The sequence below is a fragment of the Lycium barbarum genome, chromosome 2 (assembly GCF_019175385.1).
Source record: "Lycium barbarum isolate Lr01 chromosome 2, ASM1917538v2, whole genome shotgun sequence".
Taxonomy (NCBI): Eukaryota; Viridiplantae; Streptophyta; class Magnoliopsida; order Solanales; family Solanaceae; genus Lycium; species Lycium barbarum.
This window is the reverse complement of record NC_083338.1, coordinates 145,101,961-145,116,600: the sequence shown is the minus strand read 5'-3', so window position 1 is coordinate 145,116,600 and position 14,640 is coordinate 145,101,961. Positions and strand designations below refer to the sequence as shown.

General features: G+C 34.1%; 1 pseudogene; it reads right to left on the bottom strand.

Moving 5' to 3' along the window:
- Nucleotides 1–10,041: 10,041 nt before the first annotated feature.
- LOC132629094 (dual specificity protein phosphatase PHS1-like) lies at nt 10,042–13,063 on the bottom strand (annotated as a pseudogene).
- Nucleotides 13,064–14,640: the final 1,577 nt, after the last annotated feature.

Below are 14,640 nucleotides of genomic sequence, written 5' to 3'. Positions count from 1 at the left end.
AGTTTATTGCCAGATTAAGTAACCCCTTTTTCTGAAGTATTTTGTAGTGACCAAGTTGTATCCAAACATAAATTTTACTTGAAAAGAATATTGAAATTTTCAGAGTGAAAATAATATTTCTCGAACCTATTTTTAAAACTTCAAATTGAATATGTCAAATTAGAATTTGAATTAATGGATTATTTTTTTTGGGTTAAAAAAATTAATGGATCTGACTGTAAAGCTAATGCTCATTTAAGATAATTTTAAAATATACTTTAAACATTTTGAATTACCGTATTTTAAAATTTCAAAAAATAATGACCAAGCGTTTGGCAGTGAATTCTTCTTCAATATAATTTAAAAGTTGACAAATATGATTGTATAGTAATAATATATTTTTAAGTTTTCCCACATATTACTTCAATTTCCTTTTATGTCCCAAATCAATAAAAAGATTAACTTCAAATATATTCTTTGGAAATGTCAACCACACTTAAGTGATAAGTCCAGCCGGCACCATCAAAGAACGTGGTGCAACGGATGAGAGGTCTCGACTCGAGTTCTAAGCATGAAAAAATTCTTAACACTTTACCTGAATAAGTTATATACGATGTGAATCTTAATTAGTTGATTCATACGCAGGATCGAACATCAACTGAAAAATCAAAAAAGAAATATAAAAGTTCAAACGACACTTCTAGCTAAACCACCTCCTCTTGTTTTTTTTTTTCCCCCTTCTTGTTTCAATCATGTAAAGATGATCTCATGGTTTTACTTTTGTTCTTTTTAATTGTAAAACCCTTTAAATTAAATCTTTTATAGAGTTGGGATTTGAAGTTACACGTTTTGGAGAATAGGCTAGTAAAATTATCACTTGTGGCTTCAAAAAAATTTACTTTGATACGTACAGTAATGATGATGGCCTATCGTCTACGCTCTAGTCTTGACTGCAAATGCATCGAGTCCCCGTAATCTTGCCCATCGAGTTCTGAGATCTGCGAAATAGCCATTTTGTTTTGTCAAATCACATCAATTATTACATTATCAGCCCTGCTATCTGATATGTGTAATGCATTTAACTTTTAATTTGTTGAAGAATTTTTTTTAGTTAATATTCAAAAATATTTCAAATTGATGGCTAACATTTTATTAGTAATCTATATCTATATACCCCACAAAGGCTCTTAACATATGTCATTCGTCCTTTTTATCCGGTAAAATAGATTTCATATTATGGAGCCGTTTGGACATCATTTCATCTCATGAGATAAAAAAATCATGAGATAAAATTATATTTAGAAATGTAATTTGAATTTCTTAAGTTGTCATTTTTTTATAAACATAAAAACCCCATAAGTTGTGAAAATCATTAAAAAAAAATTAATTCTTATACAATCTTACCAAATGAGTAAATAATAGTTCATAATAAAATTAATACGCTACTAGAAGACCTTTGTATAAAATACAAGATCAATTAATTAAACTTTAATTCAATACAAAGGAAAATTTAACATGAATAGTAATGTAACTACTCTTTAATATAATTCTCTTACATGGCGTGAACAATATATCTACCAACTTATGATTGGTAAATATGATTGGTAAATATATGTATCAACTTATGAATCTTTTTTTATAAAATATAAATATATGAGTCAAATTTTATATTTATATTTTTTTAAAATCATGAGTTTAAATTTTAAATCATATCTTTTTAGATGATTTGAGATTCTCGCATGTCCAAATGCTTACTAGGTGTGATGACTATGTGCCAAGCAAGCGAGGGACTATTTGGCTAATACCCGGCAAGTGAGGGAAGGAACAAGACACATTGAATAATAGATTGTTTGTCTGAGGTTCTAAAATTAATTTATTTTTAAAATTATTTTTTTTCAAACTTTTGGCGAATAATTTGTGTTTGACAATTAATTTAAAAGATATTTTTGAACAGCAATTAGTGTTTGGTAAATTTTTAAAAAGTATTTCTAAGTGTATTTTTTTCAAAAGTGTTTTTGGCAAAGGTTATTTTTTTAATTTCTAAACAACAGCTTCAGAAGCATTTATTTTCTCCCAAAAATTTGATCAAACGGCAAACACCTCATTTTTTTAAAATAAGCACTTATTAAAAAAATATTTTTGGAGAAAAATAAACTTGACCAACCGGGCCAGTTGAAACATATATTTGTTTAAAATCTCCGTTGGGTGATACGAAGCCTTTAATCGGACACGATCTGCCGCTTCCAAATAAGTAAGCGCCAAGATGATCTATCATGGAGTTTATGGCCTTCAGCAAGAAGGATAGACATAAAAAAAAATATGTTAGATTTAGATTATTTTTAGAATTATATTATCCTTAAATATGAAGTAATAATACAAATCAATATAACAAATGTGTAATGAAAATCATATATTGGTAAAATTTATTAAAATGGAAAGATATACAAGTGGAGGAAGCAAAAGATCACATTTCAATTAGTTGAAGGTCAAAAACACTTAGTCATATATCACAAGAGTCGAAATCATGTACTCCTATTTTATTTGATAGTTGAGGGACCAAACCGCAAATTAAGTCATAGAAAACTGTCCAAAGAAAGCTATTCCTCCATCAAGAGCCCGTTTAGATGGGCTCATGGCTTTTGACTTATAAGTCATAAATTAGGAATTTCAATTTATAATTTTTAGCTTATTTTTATTGTTTTGACTTAAAAATAAGTGTTTAAAAGAACTTTTATAATTTATCTAAATATTACAAAAGTGTTTAAAAGCACCTAAATCAGTCAATCCAAACACGCGCTAAATTATCGTCTGATTGTATTGTATGACAATGCTGTTTAATTATAATACATAATCTAATGATTAGTACGTAATTGTTTCAAACCGTGGAGAAACAATTAAAGGGTAATGGAGGTCAGGGTATCCCAACCCAGATAAAGATAATATTTTCTGAGTTGATATTTGTAGTTTGCGTGTTGGAGAAGAGGCTAGTTAAAATATTTACTACTACCTGTAGCTTCAAATTTATTTTTCTAAGTAATTAAATACTGATATGATGTCTATCTCAAGTCTCGACTACAAGCGCATCAAGTCGTCATAATCTTGCATTTCGAGTTCTGTGCTCTCCAGACAAGCCATTTTGATATGTCAAATCACGTAAATTACTCTGCCGGACTTGTCCCATGGCTGAGCCTTTTGTTTCTCCACAAGTGTGTTAAATTCCTGATCCAACGTCACGGTACTGTTTTTTGGAGTCCCGACCGAAATGACCTCAAACCCCTTCTTCCCCGCCCCCGCCCCCGCCCCACCGCCGCCCGCGCCCGCGCCCCCGCCCAAAAAAACTAGTATCAAAATATCTTTTAACGCATTAAAATACTACGCTATTGAACTTAACTGTAACGGCTCAAGCAAGTTCAATAACGCATTCTTTTACTGCATTATTCTGGGTGTTTTTCTTTTTTTTGCTTCACCTTTTTTCCGTACTTTTGGCATAAATTAATCATCTTTCGAGATTCCGGAACTTTAATATTTTATATAGAACCCTACTTATTTTTTTGTGATTAATAAGGTAGGCTCAATACATCAAGGATAATGAAAACTTCGAATCGTCGTTTTAGTGGTTAAAAAGAGCTCGAAATCCATTTTTGTTTGAAAACTTGTTGTCATAGCTTAAAGTTTTTTTATTTTTAGGGTTTAGTGTTATATTTTAATACGTAACTTTATTCCGAATATGTTGCAATCTTTTTAAAATAAGATTTACTATTAAGAAATAAATACACAAAGAAAATATACTTAATATTTACTAAAACCTTAGAATTGAACATATCAAATTAATCGAAGACTTTAACAATTTTTGTTGGAAAATCCCTTTTTTGCATGACTGCACTACATTACTTATTTTTTGCTTAAAAAAAAAAGAAGAAGAATATGTTGCGATCTTTTAAAAATAAGATTTATCATTAAGAAATAAATACACAAACAGTATACTTAATATTTACGTAACATGCACCATGCACCCAACCAAGTCTTTGGGGCATAATATATCTAATGTGGTTGGATATACCATGCACCCGCCTAGGTTTGATCTCTGGTGGTTGGGATAAAAAAGAAGTAAAAAAGAGATGGCTAAACCACTAAGCCAAGTTTGTGAAAGTGACAATTTAGACATTTTTTATTATTTATAAAGTTCACTAATGCCTTCTAACTTGTTCTCATAAATTGAATTTCGAACCTTAAAATTGACATTATATTCAAAACGTCACTACCACAAGATTACCATCTTCAAATGTATTTTTTATCACTAGATTTTTACTAAAGATGAAATGAAAATTGTGCACCAATTTGGGGCATAATTCAAATTAAATGGGATAAAAGACGTTTTTGTAAAACTGGCCCGGCCAAACCGTCTTGCTGCCGTTTGCACGGCTAGATCTAGGAAAAATACGCAAAATAAAAAAAATAGTGTCAATCGGACGTCCGAGGGCAAAGTTATTACCGTTTAAAGTTTCACCAATTTACAACTACTTTTTCTTCTTATACTCATTATTTGATAATTTTATCTTATCAATTTATATAACTATTTAAGTTCATGCCACATCAAACATCATTAATAATCGAGCACTTTTCAACCATGCCTTGGTTGGATGCATGGTTAAAGTTTTAGTAAATATAAAGTATATTTTTATGTGTATCTATTTCTTAATAATAAATCTTATTTTGAAAAGATCGCAACATATTCGAAATAAAGTTACGTATTAAAAAATAACACTAAACCCTAAAAATAAAATAAACATTAAGCTAATGACAATAAGTCTTCAAATAAAAATAGACTTCGAGAACTTTTGAACCACTAAAACGACGACCCGAAGTTTTGCTTATCCTTGATGTATTGAGCCTACCTTATAAATCACACAAAAATAAGTACGGTTCTATATAAAATATTGAAGTTCCGGAATCTCGAAACATGATTAATTTATGCCAAAAGTACGGAAAAAAGGTGAAGCAAAAAAAAAGAAAAACACCCAGAATAATGCAGTAAAATATTGCGTTAAAGGTGCTTTGGTACTAGTTTTTTTTTTTTTTTTTTTTTGGGTATTTTGGTTCGCTGTGTTTTTTTGGGGGGTCACTTTGGTTCCGGACTCATGTCTTTTGGATGCCTGTCATGCCCCGAATCATGGCTTAGGCGTAACATGACATTCGACATCTTACTGCATGTGATTGAGCGATCGCACGGCTTGCTGAGTTAACATGAGACATGAACTAATGCAGAATATAATATAGACATGCATGATGAAAGTAAAACTTAGACTTAAATAATCATAAGTCTAAAATATATAAAATGAATGGTGAGCCAATACTGGTTATACGACTCTGAATATCTAACATGACATAACTGAACTAGTTTAGTTTATGAAACCTTTGATGTGAGTCTGGTTGCTAAATTGTTTATACCTTAACTGCATAACTGACATGAAATAAATAAAGATAAAACCCCGAATGAGATGGGGCTCACCAATAGCTGATATGTGTAAAAAAATTTAAGTGAGAGAGCCTTAGTATAACCAACATGTAACCACCACATGAGCATGTGGCGTCTGTTCTTGGTCCCATCAGCTAAGCCATCTCATACATTGGCAGGGTACGAGACATGAATGGATCCAATAACCCGCAATGGGTAAATATGAAGGATTCGTCCTAACTGGGCGGAGCAATCCTTATCCGATATTGGTATACGTAGTTTCAGGTTGTCTGAGCCTTCTCGATAATTTGTGCAACTCCCAAAACATGAACATTAATATGATTGGCGTAATAGCCCATGAACTATATAAACATGATTCGTGATTATATTATAACATAAAGATAGATATATTGTATAACTTATATAAAAACATGGAAGCATGTATAATTTCATGAAAATAAACATAAAAGTTCATGCCTTGCATATAAGAACCCATGAAATACAAACTATGAGTTTTCATGGATTACATACAGATTCTCAATAACTAAGAATGGAATATTAAGAACACAATAACGAATTATTAATACAACATGGTACATCATGGTATATTTATTTAGTGTTATCATGAACATGGCTGGAAACCCTAGTTTTGGTGAAATTTCGTATAATCATGGAAGAACGTGGCATGGGGAAGAACGATAATGTTCTCATACGTAGATAGAAATCATACATACCTGTAATGCTCCAAAACTTGTATTAAACTCTGAACTTTGAGAAGAAGTCCAAAAGCCTTAGTCTTGAATCCTCGTGATGGGTTTTCTTGAAAATCATAGGTTAGGAACAATGAATTCTTATTTAGAAATCATAGATATAGGTTACAATTTACTTGAAAGACATGGAACAGGATTACCTTGGTATACTAGATTGATGAGAGAAGAAAACATTCGTGCTAGGACTTGAGAATATGAAAAATTGATTAAAAGGCTGAAGTCCCGTATTTATACTTTTACTGCGTTAGAAAATATACATCCCACTTATATGGTACTCAGATATACGATACGTATAAATTGGTCTGATTTTCCAGAAACTGAGATTTTCCCCCCAAGATATACGGACAGGAGTGCGGTCCGTATTTCTTTATACGACCAGACGTAAGGTCCATATTTAGTGATCGTATTCCCACTGTCAATTTTCAGAACCCAAGGTTTTTCCCATGCATTGATACAGACTAAAAGTACGATCCTTATTTATTTATACGGTCCGTATACTAGGCGTGAAACTGGTACTTCACTGAATTGAAACGAATTTAATTTTACCACTCCCCGCCTGGTTTCCTAAGTCCTGAATCATGAACATACCTTAGTTTGAACATACGATGTGTTACAACCCCTTTGGTTGTGGATGGATTTTCAAATGTTTTTGCAACCATAAATAATTTTTTTATTTTTCAATCTGGAGGGACGGTTCAAAAGCTGATTCTCAGTAGACCGTGGCAGCAAGACCACTCTGTCACTTAAATTATCCCATCGCGTATTTAAGTTGTCTGCAAATGATTCTATCCGTCGCTCTATTAAAATTATACTTCAAGACTGTCACCGCGACCCTTCCGCCACGATGACTTATCCAGCGACACGTGCCCTTAGAGGCCAGAGGCCCTAACTGCGTGTCGACAAGTCATCGATAACTTTGCTCCTTATGATAAAGTTTCTAATTTGTGTTGCTTGAGGTCTTCTTTAGCACTTACTATTTTTGTTATACTTGTTTTTTGGTTCCATCATAACCGTAGATTCAAAAGTTGGTTTGTTTATAGGTCGATACATCAACAACTTCTGTTAAATTTGCTAATAAATTTTATTTAGACACATGAATTATGACGTGTTTGCATACTCTCAACTCATATTTTGAAAATTTTATGCGCGTGTTCACAAGCGCTTATTACGTATATAAGTTAATCACTTAAAATATGTCTTCTTATTTAATTATACACATCAACTTCAATTGGAACATGCATGAGGTTTTACGATATATAGGCTAATGCATATAATTTTAGAAGGTAGCATATTTTGAGTGATTAACTTGTCTACATAATGGGCATTTGAATAACTAAAAAATAGAATAACTAAAACATGATTAGTAATACATGAATACCTAAAACTGCACGATTCTAACCACCAACGAAACGAACCCTTAGAGCCGTGTCAACAAGATTGGATGTCAAAAGTCAAACTCCGGAGAGAAGCCCCAATTCTTTAGGGGATATTTTAAAAATATACAACTTTTGAAGATATTTATTCAGCGTAGAACCAACAATAACATACCTAATGTATTCCCACAAGTGGAGCCTGTGAGGGTAAGATGTACGTAGACCTTACCCCTACCTTTGTGGGGTAGTGAGGCCGTTTCTAGTAGACCCTCGGCTCGAGAGAAAAACATGATATCAAGAAAAATATGACAACAAAGTAGTAAGATAAAAGCAGAAGAAGAAATAACGCAGCGTAGTATGATATATAATACTATACAATACAACATAACACCTGGGGGGGGGGGGGGGGGGGAGTATTATACATGATGCTAACCTTGTATAAAGTGTATGATAGACTTTTCAATATTGAGAATAGAATAGTGAAAGAGATAATGAAAAAGGTAAATATACGAATGATAATGTGAGCCCGTATTAGTTGTTACTTGTTAGAATTTACATGAGACAATAAAATAGGTACCCAATAAGGAAACAATTTCTTAAAAGCTATTCTATTTCCAGTTTATTGCAAAGGTCCCCATATTAAAATGTAAAAAGTTATTGTACTTTCTCTCCCAAAGATTTTCTTCAAATATATATATACAGTTGGAAAATAAAATAAAATGAAGAACAATAATAAATAAATATTCTTAAGGCTGAGATAGATATCTCGTTCTCTTTAAGGAGATTCAAACTCACTGCGGCATAATCTTAACCAGTCCAGCTGTAATACTCTGACTTGTCCCCTCAGGATACAACAGCCCGTCAACGTCGTGTATCTCAACCAACCCCGGACTAGTTGAAGAGTCCAAAAAGCTCCACCAATAAGAACACCTTCCTTCAACATAATAAGTTGGAGACTTAGTAGGCGTTTGGCCATGAAAACCAAATTATTTTCACGTTATTTGGTATTTTGGAATTGGAGTTACAGTTGGAGTTGTGTTTGGTTATAGTTTGTGCAAAGAATATTTGGTTGTTTGAATGTATTGAATGTGAAAAAAGTGAAAATATTTTTTTTGGTGTTTTTCAAATTCCAGTTGTATTTGAAATTTTCATGGTCAAATGTTGAGTTCCAAATAAAGTGAAAACGTTTTTCCCAAAAAAAAAAAAAAAAAATCATGGCCAAACGGGCTCTCCGGACCCGTTTGGCCATAAGAATTATTCACTTTTTTCCAGAGGTTTTTTTCACTTTTTTAAAAATTAGTGTTTGGCCATGAAAATTTCAAATATTTGGAATTTGAAAACTTATTTTTCAAGTTTTTCACTTGTTTCACAACCAAAACAAGTACATCTCAAAAAAAAAAAAAAAACTATTTCAAAACTATGGCCAAACACAAATCCAACTCTAGAATTCCAAAAAAAAAAGTGAATTTTATTTTTATTTTTATGGCCAAATGCCTACTTAGAATATTTTTCTTTGTCTCAACTCTCTCTCTCACTACTCCAACCTCACTACACACTGTAGTATTTCCCACACTTCACACAATACAATATTTTTCTACTCACCACAAAATAAGAATGACTTCTATTTATAGGTGGAGAATTCATTATTAGAATGAATTGGATGAAAAAATGGATTAGTGGGGTATTAAATTTGAGAGAATGTGGAGTAGTGAAGAAGTGACGGTTCTCGTAACCACCATCTCATTACTCAAATGAGTAATGAGATGGTGGTTATGAGAATTTCAAAGGGTAAACACAACAACACCTTGTGCTACACGTGAAATGGAAAAATGCTGCAAATTGCGATGCGTTAATATATATATATATACCCTCCCTCCGTTTCAATTTATGTGAACCAATTTGACTGGACACGACATTTAAAAAAGAGTGAAGACTTTTGAAACTTGTGGTTCAAAATAAGTCTTGAATATGTGTGTGGTTATAAATCATTTCATAAAGTGAATTAATTTCTAAATTACAAAAAAGATCATTTATTTTGGCACGAATTAAAAAAAAAATAGATTCACATAAATTGAAACAGAGAAGCATCATATATATATATATATATATATATATATATATATATATATATATATATATATATATATATATATATATATATATATATATATATACATATGATGCCCACAAAATGCTTAAACCCCAAGATGTTGCTTTATAGGGCATACAGTCGGGCCGCCCATGCTCTCAGTACATATAAAAGTAGGATGTTATTCAGATTAGGAAATTGGAAGGACATAGGCTGGTCATTACAATTCCTTTTGTTTTATGTGTCGCATCTTGTTGTTAACTAAATTGGTATCAGGTCATTACAATGTTTGTCGTGTTTGCTAATAATGGCTACGTTAATTTTTTTTTTTTTTTTTTTTTTTTTTTAAATGTAAGAATTGGCGACTACAAATGCTAAAAACAATCCATGCTTCTACATTGTCCAAGACCAAAACTAGTACCAACAACAAATGTGTCAAAATAAGAAATCAACCTCAAGCCAAAACACTATATGACACTCATAATAAAGTCGCATGGTTTTTCTATATTGGCGGTGTTGAAACCAACTTACACGCACCTCGACTATTCCACCAGTATAGGTACCTCAAATTCTGTCTACCATGAGTTAGACAAGCTAATAAACATTTCTTTTACCCTTTCTATGGCTGGAAAGGTTACAAATTTCTAACTTCCTAAAATTACTGCGAGAATACAACTACAGAGGGAGGATCCTTAAAACTCTTACGCCTCTGCTTGTGCATGTCTACAAATTAAGCCAGCACGCGAAACTTACATGTTTTATTTTGTTTGCCTGATTTTGGAATTACATAATCATGGGAAAGACTTTGAGCTTCATGCTCCACATCTACAATAACCAATTCCCGTGTGAGGTTGGTCAGGCCAGCAGCACACTATTAAAGACAGGATTATAATTCTTCAATCATGGAAGATTGTCTCTGCGTAGGGCTGACACTTCCACCTCGACTAATTTTGAGTGCATCTAAGGCCTTCTGTATTTCCATGTTCATAGGCACTGTCGACACTACCGGATGATAGTTTCTTGTGTGCTTTCTGCAAATGAAGCTTCAGTGAACTGCTGCTCAAGCCAGCGTTCTTTCCACAGATGGGGCAAACCTTCATGATTGGCTTCCGCTGTTGCCATTCCATAGATACCTTACCATGCAACTTGCGATCTAAGTCCAAAAGAATCTTTGCAAAGCCATCATTAGGTTGGGCTCGGCGATGAACTCGTCTCAGTGTATTCCATGCCTTCAACAAAGTAAACTTCTTCCTGAGCATTAAATAAGCAAGAACAACTGTAGCACTCCTGCTTCTCCCTTCAAAGCAATGAACCAGAACCTTCCCACCGTTTTCCTCAACATGGTCGATAAAATCATGTGCTTCTTCAAAGAGAGCACTGATGTTAGAATCTTCATCGTCACATATAGAAAAGTTTTTATATTCGAACAAATCAGGAAACTGGGAATCTGACTGCCCAGTTTCATTTGCACAGAGACATAAAATATGTGTGATTCCTAAATGTTGCAGTGTGTACACAGATCTAGCGGCAAGTGCGCCACCGATAAACAGGCTGCCTGAGATTGCAGATGGTTTTTCTGTATTTGCAGCATCAGAAATCAATGATATCCTCTCCAGAATGTGCTCAAGCCTGACCTTCAGCTCATAAGCATCGACCACATAATTACTATCACTTCCTTCAAAGAAACCTGTATTGAAATTGTTTTCCTGGCACAATTTAATTGCATCACTTTTAAGCATCTCATTCCATTGCTCCAATTCTTTGTTTAGTTCTGCATCTACCTTAGCAAATTTGTGAAAGTCACGGAGTTTTGATGTGAAACGGATACTACTAAGTGGTTCACCACTGCCCTTATAGCACTTTCCTTGGCTATCGCGTGAATTTGGAGAAATCATAGAATCCAAACTGTCTCTGCATCCAGAAGATGAAGGTCTAGGAGCTGTTCTTTGACAGTCTGATTCATTTGAATCCAAATATGTATCACTTGGTGCGCGTTCTTTGCTTGGTGTTGAAGGGCAATGCCCCACAAAACCAGCAGATAGTGAAGGCGACTCAGGAATTACCATGTCTTCTTTCTCAAGATCTCCAGCAGAAGCTCTGTTGATAACACCAAGAAATACTCGAAAGACACTATCCAGTTTCTGATGAAGGGTGAGAAGGAATATATGAAATCCCTGCAAGTCACGCAGAGCTGCTCGAAATCCAATCCGAAATTCATGCCCTATTGAAGCAAAGTCAGCTGCCTGATTGTTGTTCATTGCATCAGAAGGCTCTGGAGGAGATCCTAATTTTCCTCCTGTAATCTCGTATAATAATTTCGATGCATACTCAGGACTGTTAATAAGGAGCTCAACAAGCTTAGGATAATTTTCTTGATCATTTGCACGCTTTCCAGCAGGCGGTTTTCGCGGAACCCCAGAGTCTATTGCTACAATGTGAAAATCTGGACACGTTGACTCATTTGAAGTTTGACTTGCGTTCAGATTGCAAGATTTTGGAGATTCTGTGATGTCAGAAAGGTCAGAACTCTGTGATATTAATCCGGGGTTAGGAGTGCTTATTCTGCTATCTACAGAATTAGCTCTTCTTTCTTTCTGAAGTGCCCTAATCACTCTCGGCCCATATCGATCAATTGCAGAATCAAATGCTGCCGCTAGTGCATCCAAGTTTGCAGAATTCACTTTATCAGCCAACAATAAGTTTGCAGGGTTTCCGCGCCATCTCAGATGGCGACATGGAAGTCGATCTTCATTTCTTATGACAAGATCCAACATCAAAACCCTACCTAGAGCTGCTGCAGTCCTTTCTCCTGCTTCTCGTGAATCAAATGCATTTGAGCTCTCCAATAGAGGGGACCCGTGGATGTAGTTCATTAACGTAAGGCACCGGCTTAGCTCAAGAGCTTCCAGAAGTTCTGAACACGTCATTTCCACAATCTCGTCACCTTCTGAAATTGCTGTCTCTTTTGCTTTTTCTGCAGCTTCCTTGATCTGTAGCCACTCTGGACTACAGTTATGAATAACCCTGGCCTAGCCACTTTGCAAATTCATAGCCCAGACGTTCTGATTGTGTTGCCATCCTTGAAGAGGATATCTTTATAACAGCTGCAGCTTCTTTTGGAGAAGCATCATCATTTTCAGGTTCATTAAATAGCGCAAAAAACACAACACCTCCAGAATTTACAGTCACCTCTAATGCTTTATTAGGGTCATCCTCAGACTGTTCGGTACTACTACTGTGCTCCGTGTGGTGAAGAGAGGACAGCATGTTCCATGAAAAGGTGCTTGATGGCTACGTTAATTAAAGGGCAACTTACATAAATAATTACCTTTTAATGTTTGCTTTCGATCGGTAGCTATTTTTTTTGTTATTTGCAATTCGTAGCTACATTAGGCATTTTCACTGTACTTGATGTATTTCAGTGTATTTGAATACACTGTTCAGTCTGTATTTGAATGTATTTCAACAAAATTTCAAATACACTGTGTACATTCAAAATACATATGAAGCCAAAACACATTCAAATACAAGACAAGAAGCAAAAATACATTCAGATACAAGACAAGAAGCCAAATACATATCAGATACAAGACATATAAGCCAAATACATAGGAGATACATATGACGAAATACACTTAGTTATGAGATACAAAGGAGAAGAAGCCATGGATTCCGGCTAGACGAAAACAATCAGCCAAATACATTAACCTTATATTTACACTAAAAATTGACTCAAATACACTGAAATTCTGAAATACAAGAAAGAAAAGAAGCCATGAATTCTAGTCAAATCTTCGGTCAAATATAAAAATTACACTCAAAAAATGACTAGTGCATTTGAAAGGGAAGAATATAGTCAACACGGATTGGATCTCCGGTGAAAATACCAAGTACCATTTTATTTACACTAAAAAATGAAAATACATTCAATTCTTTTTAAAAATACACTGTATTGTATTTATTCAAAAAACAAAATATATTGTATTCATATACAGATCTGCAACAACTCCGGCGACATACAAACTACATTTTATTAACACTGAAAAAAATCGGTCGGATCTCTGGCAAAATACAAAATACATTGTGTATACAACTCCGGCGGCACTCGTCCGTTCAGATCTAGTTAAATTTGATCTCAAAAATCATTCACTCCAGCGAAATACATTAAATACACACCATATTTCAGTTGTATACAACTCTGGCGGCACTCTTACTCTCAAATCTGAGTTCAATTTGATCTAAAAAATCATTTACTCCAGCGAAATACATTAAATACACACCATATTTCAGTTGTATACAACTCTGGCGGCACTCCTACTTTCAAATCTGAGTTCAATTTGATCTAAAAAATCATTCACTTCGACGAATGACGGTGTGTATGACAGAAGCAATGGCGGCGGAATGTGGGGGTTGCTTGTGGTTCGCGGAGCTCTGGCAGTCGTGTGAAGGAGAGGAAGTGGAAAGAGGTGATTTTGTCGTGGTTCGTCGCCGGAGCTCCGGCAGTGGGGCGGCGGCGGTTGGGTTAGTGAATGGTTCGTAACCGGAGCTCCAACAGTGGGGCGGTGGCGGTTGGGTTAGTGAATAGGAATGAGAGAGAATGTTTTTTAGAGTTTGGAGAAGATGAAATTTTTTAAATATGCAGTGAAGGAGAATAGAGAGAGTCTATGTATTTTGGTATAGCTACCAATGATAATTTATAAAATTAATTTAGCTACTAAATATAAATAAATCAAAAGGTAGTTATTATTAGGGGGTGAGCATGGTACGTTATGGTACGATATTTGAAACTTCGGTACGGTACTTTCAGTTTTCGGTTACTAAAAATATTATACCATTACAGTACCAAATTAATTTGGTATGATTTGGTATTTTAAAGTTCGATTTCGGTAAAAGCTTTACGCATGTAAAAATATTCAAAAGAGAGTACAAGCAATCCCCTTCGAAAATCAATTTCACAAAAAAGACATTTAAATC